Below are 9,545 nucleotides of genomic sequence, written 5' to 3' on the forward strand. Positions count from 1 at the left end.
GAAACTGGTGATTACCATATGGTTATGTTGTTGTTATTGTTGAACCACTAAGTCATGTCCCACTATTTGCAACTCCATGAACTGAAGCTTGCCAGGCTTCCCTGTCCTTCACCATCTCCTGAAGTTTGTTCAAACTCATGTCCATTGTGTCGATGATGCTATTCAACCATCTCATCCTCTGCTGTCCCCTTCTCCTCCTGACTTTAATCTTTCCCAGCATCAGGATCTTTTCCAATGAGTCAGCTTTTCTCATCAGATGGCCAACGTATTGGAGCTTCAGCTTCTGCATCAGTCCTTCCAATGAATATTCAGGGTCAATTTCCTTTAGGATTGACTGGTTTGGTCTTCTTGCTGTCCAAGGGACTCTCAAGAGTCTTCTCCAGCACCATAATTCAAAAGCATCAATTCTTTGGCACTCAACCCTCTTTATGGTCCAGCTCTCACATCATACATGACTACTGGAAAAACCATAGCTTTGACAAGATGGATCTTTGTCAGCAAAGTACTGTCTCTGCTTTTTAATATGCTGTCTAGGTTGGTCATTGCTTTTCTTCCAAGGAGCAAGTGTCTTTTAGTTTTGTGGCTGTAGTCACTGTCTGAGGTAATTTTGAAGCCCAAGAAAATAAAATCTTCCACTTTTTCCACTTTTCCCCCATCTATTTGCCATGAAGTGATAGGACTGGATGCCATGATCTTAGTTTTTTGAATGCTTTTTCATCTCCTCTTTCACTTTCATCAAGAGGCTGTTTAGTTCCTCTTCACTTTCTGCCATTAAAGTGGTAACATCTGCATATATGAGGTTGTTGATATTTCTCCTGGCAATCTTGATTCCAGCTTGTGATTCATTCAGCCCAGCATTTTGCATGATGTACTCTGCATATAACTTAAATAAATAGGATGACAATATACAGCCTTGACATACTCCTTTCCCAATTTGGAACTTTTCTGTTGTTCCATGTCTGGTTCTAACCATTGCTTCTTATCTTGCATACAGGTTTCTCAGGAGACAGGTAAGGTGGTCTGATATTCCCATCTCTTTAAGATTTTTCCATAGTTTTTTTGTGATCCACACAGCCACAGTCTTTAGTGTAGTCAATGAAGCAGAAGTAGATATTTTTCTGGAATTCTCTTACTTTTTCTATGATCCCACAGATGTTGGCAATTTGATCTCTGGTTTCTCTGCCTTTTCTAAATCCAACCTTTACATCTGGAAGTTCTTGGTACACATACTGTTGAAATCTAGCTTGAAGGATTTTGAGCATTACCTTGCTAGAATTTGAAATGAGCATAATTGTATGGTAGTTTGAGCATTCTTTGGCATTATCTTTCTTTAGGATTGGAATGAAAACTGACCTTTTCCAGTCCTGTGGCCACTGATGAGTTTTCCAAACTTGCTCATACATTGAGTGCAGCACTTTAACAGCATCATCTTTTATGGTTTTAAATAGCTATATATGGTTATGTAGAGAACTTTGATTGTTTGAAAATACTTTGGACTCATTATGATGGGTTTTGATCTTCCTTCTTAAAATGATACACACACATATTATATATGTACATACATATCCACATACCCACAAACATACATGCTCACAGACACAGGTATATATGATACTTTCTGACTTCCTCCCAGTCTAGGGTGAGCATAGAGTATTGCTCCAGTGGGATATTCTCCTCCTATACCTTTCATCTGGACCAGGACATTTAGGGTCACTTCATCTGACCCCAGGGCTTCCCAGGTAGCTAGGCAGTAAAGAATCTGCCTGCAAATGCAGGAGACATGGGTTCAATTCCTGGGTTGCAAAGATTCCCTGGAGGAGGAAATGGCAACCCACTCCAGTATTCTTGCCTGGGAAATCTCACAGGCAGAGGAGTCTGGATGGCTACAGTATTTGTGGTCGCAGAGCTAGACACTATTTAATGACTAAACTGCCGGGGACCAGCCCCGGCTGATCCAGGGTATTCGAAGGAGAGACGGCATAGGCGAGGATCAGGATACAATAGCTTCAATTAGATATTAATTAAAGATATAAAGAGTAATAGAATAAGGATAGCTCAGTAGGAAAATTCAGTGGAGAAAAGAGGCTGAGTAGCTTGGTTTACGCGGGGGACCAATAAAACTTCAAGACAAGAAGCTTGCACCACTTACGTAGGCCGCAGGCGTCCTTCCGTTCTCCCGAAGGAGAGGAGACACTGAGGCCTCCCCGGTCGGATCTTAGAAGCCCAGGCATAATTAGTAAGCATGGTGGGTTCCGCGCTCCAGATGGAGACTCAGCCAGAGTGAGAGAGCGACATGGGGAGACCAGTATTTCGAGAAACTGATCCCAATTCTTTATTTTCCATGGTCTACTTTTATACACTGAGATGTTATGCAAAAGTCACGTGGGGTCAGCAGTCCTGACTTTTATCAAAGTCAGGTGCTTCATACAAATGTATACAGAGGTCTTAGGGGTGTTACATCATCTTCTGGCCAGGGGGGCCTGCTGACAATTTACGACCCTCTCCTTGTGACAGCGGTCAGTCAATCAGGACACTTATTTCTCCAGGGCTGATTATTCTCAAAACAGACGCCACCCAAGTAAAGTTACATTCCTACAGGGTGAGGGTGTAGTGGGTTTTAGCTAAGGAAAGAATTTACTTAGCCTAAGGTCTAACGTGATTAATATCAAAGGTTAATACTTATTTCTTCTATATATTCATTAATGTGTGTAAGGGCAGGGGATGTGGAGACTTAGCAACAAACATTGGCTCAACAAATGAAAAACCCTTCACCAATACAATTTCTAATCAGCCCGTTATACTTATACTAATAGTTTTCTAACTTCTCTAAAGAACCCGTTTTTAGAGGGTTTAAAGCATCTTGTGCCTCTCACGGTTGGGAGGCTGTGAGCAATCACATGTGGCCGGACGAGCCTGTCAGGCAGGCTAGAGAACCTTCAGAGGAGTTTGTAGGTTAAAACACTCTTATCACGCCCAGGAATTATTATAAACTGGAGCTCTAAGTTAACTCCTTCTCCAAAAGAGGTGGTGGGGGACAGCCCCCCGTAAAGTCAGAGGTGTAGGTGAGCACAAAGTAGTAAAGTAGGCAGGCTCTGGTTATGGGGGTAGATGCTCGAGGAGTTCCAGGGGGACTCCTGAGGCTCGATCCCGCCTTTGCGTATTTCGAGCCTCCTTCCTCATGACCTTTGTCACGGGCGGAGTACCTCACTCTGGCCCCCAACATCTCCCCCTTTTTTATTTCTTAAAACAACCAGATGCAGCTCAGTCGCGAGCCTCTGAATGCTCTGCCGAAGAATTCTTACAATACAAGGAAGAGTGATTATGAGAAGTAGAATTAGAGACTAGGGATATTAGACAGAATATTTTTTCCAGAAATAAAGTTAGAGAAGGTGTGAAAAAAGTCATTAGCTGCTCCAGTGGCGGTAAAATCCAGTCGAGAGTGTTCCAAGGTCTGTATTTGATTATGAAGTTTCCCTAAGTCCAGGCCAATATCAGAACTGTTCCAAACACCTGAGATATGATTTTTAATCTTTTCCCATTCATAATCTGTCTCGTTTACCTTCAAAGATGTCACGCATATCCACCTGTAATCAGCGTGGCACGTCAAAACCATCTTCACCTTTAAAGCCTGTAACTCAATCCCAATATGCATAATTGCTTCTTCTAAGGCGTCTACTCTCATCTCTAATTTCCTATCTATAGCTTCCTGTGTTGCTAGAGTTAAAGAAACAATTTTAGACATGGTATCAACATATTGGGCAGTATGCACTTGTTGAGTCAATGATATTGCTGCCGCAGTAACAGAAGTAATTGTTGCTATCAAAGCTGATATTCCTAAGATAAGCAAGACCACAAACCGTCGCGATCGCATTAAATCCTGCAGTTGTTGTAACACAGTAAGACCATAGCTATCATATAGGCACCATAAGATAGGATGGGCATTGTTAACACCACAAAGGAGCAAACATTACATTGAGGGTTTAAATAAGATGAAAGCATACATTGTTCACAAGTCACTACGTTAGGTCCACCTGAATAATTCATGCCTACATTAAGTTTGTTGGAGTCATTAGTAAAAAGGAAAACATAAGGCAAGGGTGGATAAGCTAAAACAGAATAAGTAGAATTATTTTCTGGTTGGAGTTCACGCTGCAGCTGCCCTGTCAGTCTCGCCGGGATCTCGATGTTTATCTTGTCTCCCCTGCCGGTGGGCTCCTCTTTTGTGATCGAAGCAATGGGGGAACTGGATGTCTGGGGGTCTGCAACATGGAGAATCAACCTGTCCCGGATCTAAATTGGAGAATTTGCATCCTGTGGAAAAATACAAGCACATCCTCGACCGCTAGTTAATAATGGGTCAGGACCCTTCCATTGTCCTGAGAGCAGGTCCTTCCATTTGACCAACGGCTTTGTATTTGTTGTTCCGGGCACCAATGGCGAAGCATTGCAGTAGTTCCGGCCGAATCGGCATTTAAAATATTTATTACAAAAAGAGCAAGTTGCAAGATTTGATGGGGAGAGCTATACTTAAACTCCCCTTCTTTTAATTTTTGAATTTGAAGCTTTAATGTTTGATGTGCTCTTTCCACAATGGCTTGTCCCCGGGGATTATAAGGGATGCCTGTATTGTGTTTAATTTGAAACTGTAAACAAAATTCCTGAAAAGACTTAGAAATGTAAGCAGGAGCATTGTCAGTTTTCAGAGCTTTTGGTAGGCCCAAATATGAAAAACAAGTAAAGAGATGTTGTATAACACCTTTAACTGCCTCTCCGGTACGAGAAGTTGCAATAATAACATGAGAAAAGGTATCTACAGTTACATGAACAAAGAAAAGTTTTCCAAATGAAGAGATATGAGTTACATCCATTTACCAGAGTATGTTAGGTTTGAGACCACGAGGGTTAACTCCCGTAGGTAGACTATATTATAAACAGTGGGGCAGTGTAAGCAAGAGCGCACAATCTCCCTAGCAGTTTCTCTGGGAATTTGGAATTGATATCTTAAGGCAGTAGCATATTGATGATGAAGTGAGTGAGAGGCTCTGGCCTCCTCAATCACAGTAGCCACTGCATTTCTGGTTAACAAGTCAGCCAAGTCATTAAAGGCATTTAAAGGGCCAGGCAATCTGGAATGAGCCCGAATGTGTCCAATGAAAAATATTTTATTTCTTTTCCAAATTTGTTGCTGTAAATTACTTAACAAATGAAATATGGTAGTTTTATTTTCAGGCAAAACTGCAGTTTCAATGTGTGGAAACAACCTGACAATATACTGAGAATCAGAATAAAGGTTAAATTCTTCATCTGCAAACATAGCAAAAGCCTCTATGCTGTTTGAAGTTTCCCATGTTTCTAAAACCTTTTGGTGATTTTTAGTAACTATGGAGGCTTTACCGTCTGCTGACCCATCAGTAAAAACTATTTGAGCATTTGGAATAGGAGATTGTCAAACATTAGAAGACCACCAAGTTGTTCCTTATTATATGGAATTACAATTTCTGATGGCTCTTTAACCAAATAATTCAATGCTCCACTTTTTTCCTTTTAATATCAACGTAGCTATCAATCCTGGATAAGAAGCCGCTACCTTTTTAGCTTGGGCGGGGAGATGGACCCATTCTAGGGGGCCGTTTTGCCATAAAACCAATTTTTTGTCTGGCTACCCCAATTACACCTATGGGGGTTTTATGGTAAAAGAATTGTCAAGCAGTTGTCAATTTAATTTTTAAAATTTTTAAAATTTACATTTTAACAGCATAAATTTTGGGATATGTTAATTTAGGTCTAATGTTTAGTTTAAGTCTCTATATAAATTTAAATAATAAATGCATAATCTCCTTATCTCATTTTGGTATACAGATATATCTAAATGCAAAATGTATTTATATATGTATTTATACATGGCAACAAGTATAAACTTATTGACATAATCAATATACTTGAACTAATCTTTATAATTAATATGTTAATTAATATATATTACAGCAATACAACACGTACACAGCTAATACCAGCCAACACAAACCAATGTACTGCAATAATACATGTCACACATATACAATTATACAGTATATAGAACATATATCATCACAGCACATCAAACCATACCAATTAATATCAGCCACACACATTATACTACTGCAATATATATTTGATTATACAGTATATATATAATATGCATATATACTATACATATTAATTATATACAAATTAATTAAGTATAGATCTATAAATAGAATTAGGTATACCTCTATTATATTTTATTTATACCCATACCTAATTAGGCGAACTGCAATTAGGCAAATATATTTATATTATGTATTTATAATAATATATATAGTATTATTAATTGTACCGCCTGTTGATAACTAAGAAATTGAGAAAACCCTTCTCTGAGTATCTCCTATTTTAGATAGCACGTCCCTCTCCCATAGGGTAAAGGGGAGCGTAGGAACTACATAGGGTTGGAAAGTTCCACAGGTATCCTCAAACTGCCAATCTAACATTTTTGAACTTTTAACTACTGTGGGGGCTTGAGGGCAAATGAAACAAAATTTGACCCCTGAAATCTATCAGGGCAACTTGCCAATCATCACTATTTTGTAAAAGACTTGCAGTTGATCCTTATTGAATGGAATTACTATATTTGCTACTTCTTTTCTAAAAAGTTCCACACTTCCTTTTTCCTCCTTTTATAATTAATTGTGCCACCAAGCTGGGATAAGATAAAACTATTTTTCTTGGGGTCACTGGTAGATGGAACCAATGGGCCTTTTTGTCACAAGCATCCTGTAGGTGTATGTTTTGTGGCAAGAATAATTTAATCTCATCTTTTGGTAATATTAATCTTAATTAACTGATCTTTTAAAGTCTCATACACTTCAACAAGAGCTAACTCTGTCTCATTAGTCAACTTTCTCTTAGAACTGGAATTAGGATCAATTTTTAAGCAATCAAATAAAGGCTTTAAATCTGCAGTAGTCAGTTTTAAATGTGGGCATATCCAATTAATGTCCCCTAATAATTTTTGGAAATCATTTAAAGTTAGTAAACAATCTCTCCACAGCTTCAAAGGGGCATTATCAGTTTTTAAAACTTTTGGCACACCTAAATATGAGAAGCAAGTAAAGAGGTGTTGCACAACATGTTTATAAGCTTCTCCAGTTAGTTTTGTAAACCAAATCTGGTCTATAGCTTTTTAGATGACAAGTAACCATCTAATCTTTACTTGAATACGTCCAACAACAGGAAACTCACTACTCTTCAAGGTTTTAAACTCTCCCTCACCTTTTTTTTTTTTCCTACAGCATTCTCACCCCGCATATCACTTTCTCTAATCCCACCAACTCATTTTTAGTAGTATGTGTGGGCCAGGAACTGGGCCAGTCTTTTCCAGCAATGTTAAGAGACGTCTGTTCTTGTGTCTAATAGCCCTGACATTTTATTTTCTTGAATTAAAAGATCTTTTAAAGGCCTTGGAGCTGTAATTTCCTGCACCCAAAAGGCTAGATCACTAAATCCAAATGTTCTGTGGCTCCTAGCCTGAGAAGTCAAGGTTTTTCTTGTCTGATAATAAGGTAAAAAGCAAAAGCTGTGTTACTCTTTGACCTTTATTAATTTGCACAGTTTTAGTAGGCGGTGAGAACAAAACTTTAATTTCTCAATACAATCAGAATCTACTACACCATGCACCACCGAAATTTTCTTTTTCTTTTTATTCATTTATTTTTTCTTTTTCTTTCTTTCTTTCTTTTTTTTTTTTTAAGAAAGCGAGCTACGCCCTAGCACAAGTCCTACAATGCCCTCAGGTAGGGGGCCAGCCACTCCCGTTGGAATTGGAGTAACCTCGTCAAGGGTTAATATTGTTGCTAAATCCCCTTACCTTTTGGTTTTTCTCTTAGCCTGGGTGAGACCCCCCTGAGGGGGTTTTCTCCAAGGAGCACGCTCTGCATATTGTGTATGCAGTCTGTTTTAAAAGCTCCAGTGTTTAAAAAACTTTTTATCTTTTTCAGGCTTAGGCAACACTTTGAGAGGCTTTGGGGGCAAAGTGGGGAACTCTTGGGCCCTGGAAGGCGCAAACGGAGGCGGCGGCTATCGCCCCAAATCAGAAAGTGGTGGATAAGTTTTTTTAAAAGTTTGCGCAGAGTGGGAGGTAGCTCGCCAGGGCGTCTGGCCACAGTGTCCTGTAAGTCCTCTCCTCTCCTCTGCTGATTTTTTCTTACTTCTTCTCTTTAAATCTTTCTCAAGTTTTCTTTCCCTCACTCTTTTTTCCTTCCTTTTCTCTTTTCTTTTACTTTCTATCATTTCCTTTTTGTTTCCCTCTTTCATTCTCCCTTCTTCCTTCTTACTACCTTCTCTTTCTTTAGTTTCGTTTCCTTTACCCTCTTTCTCTCTAACTTTTTCTTTCCTCCTCCCTCTCTTTCTCTCTGTATTTCTATTTCTAACTTCCTTTTTTTTTTTCTTTTTCTATCTTGCTGCATTCCCTGATTCCTTCCTCCTCCGATCCTCTCTCCTTTTCACTCTTTAGTTCTTTTTCTATCTTTAGATCTTTCTCTATATTCTTTCCTTTTTTCTTTTTCACTTTTTCCTTTTTTCTTTTTATTTTTCTCTCTCTCTTTTTTTTTTTTGCTTGGGTGAAGCCCCCCTGAGGGGGTTTTTCTGCAAGGAGTAGGCTCTGTATATTGTGTATTTTTTAAAAGCTCCTTTCTTTAAAAATAAAACTTTTTAATCTTTTTCAACCTTAGGCAATGCTCTGGGAGGCTTTGGATGTAAACTGGGGAATTTTTAGGCCCTGGGAGGTGCAAGCGGAGGTGGAGTAGTCGCCTTAAATCAGAAATTGTTGGATAAATTTTTAAAGGTTTGTATAGAGGGAGAGGGGGCTCGCCAGGGCGCCCGGCCGCAGCGTCCTGTAAGCCCTCTCACTCCTCGGGAGGTAGAGCACAGTGTCCCTCCTCTTCCTTGTCAATGGCAGAAAATATGATCTGCGCAGAAGGTGGAGACCCACTACCATCCACCGCTATAGCCTCTCCCATAGGTCATCCCACAGCCTCATGACGAGGGTCCAGAACATTTTTAATCATATTTATAGGATAAGTGTTTAGTTGTTTTTTTCACCTTCACCCAAGTATCTAAATTAACAGTAGCTTTAACAGTTTCAAGATTACTTGTATAAAGAGTTGCCATTCTTAGTTTCAGTGTTATCCATGTCAGAAAGTTAAACATAATAGAAGATAAAGCTTTTAGCTTTCAAAAGATCAGGCTTTTCTTTGGCCTTTTAACTTCAGAAACCATTTTTTCTCTCTAACTTGAACTCTTTAACACTTTCAACACTTCCCACTCCTCTCGCCCTGTCTATCCTACAGGGGGGTCCGCGGCACCCTTGAGTGGGGTCCTAGCCGTCCCGAACATTGGAAGAACAATAGGGCTGATGGCTCAGATTGTTCCGGGGGGAGGAACAGTAGGCTGATGGCTCAAACTGTTCCGAGGGAGGAGCAGTAGGGCTGGTGACCCAAACTGCTCCGTGGGGGAACAAGAGGGCTGCTGAC

Source organism: Bos indicus, chromosome 15 (assembly GCF_029378745.1).
Source record: "Bos indicus isolate NIAB-ARS_2022 breed Sahiwal x Tharparkar chromosome 15, NIAB-ARS_B.indTharparkar_mat_pri_1.0, whole genome shotgun sequence".
In the NCBI taxonomy this organism is placed as follows: Eukaryota; Metazoa; Chordata; class Mammalia; order Artiodactyla; family Bovidae; genus Bos; species Bos indicus.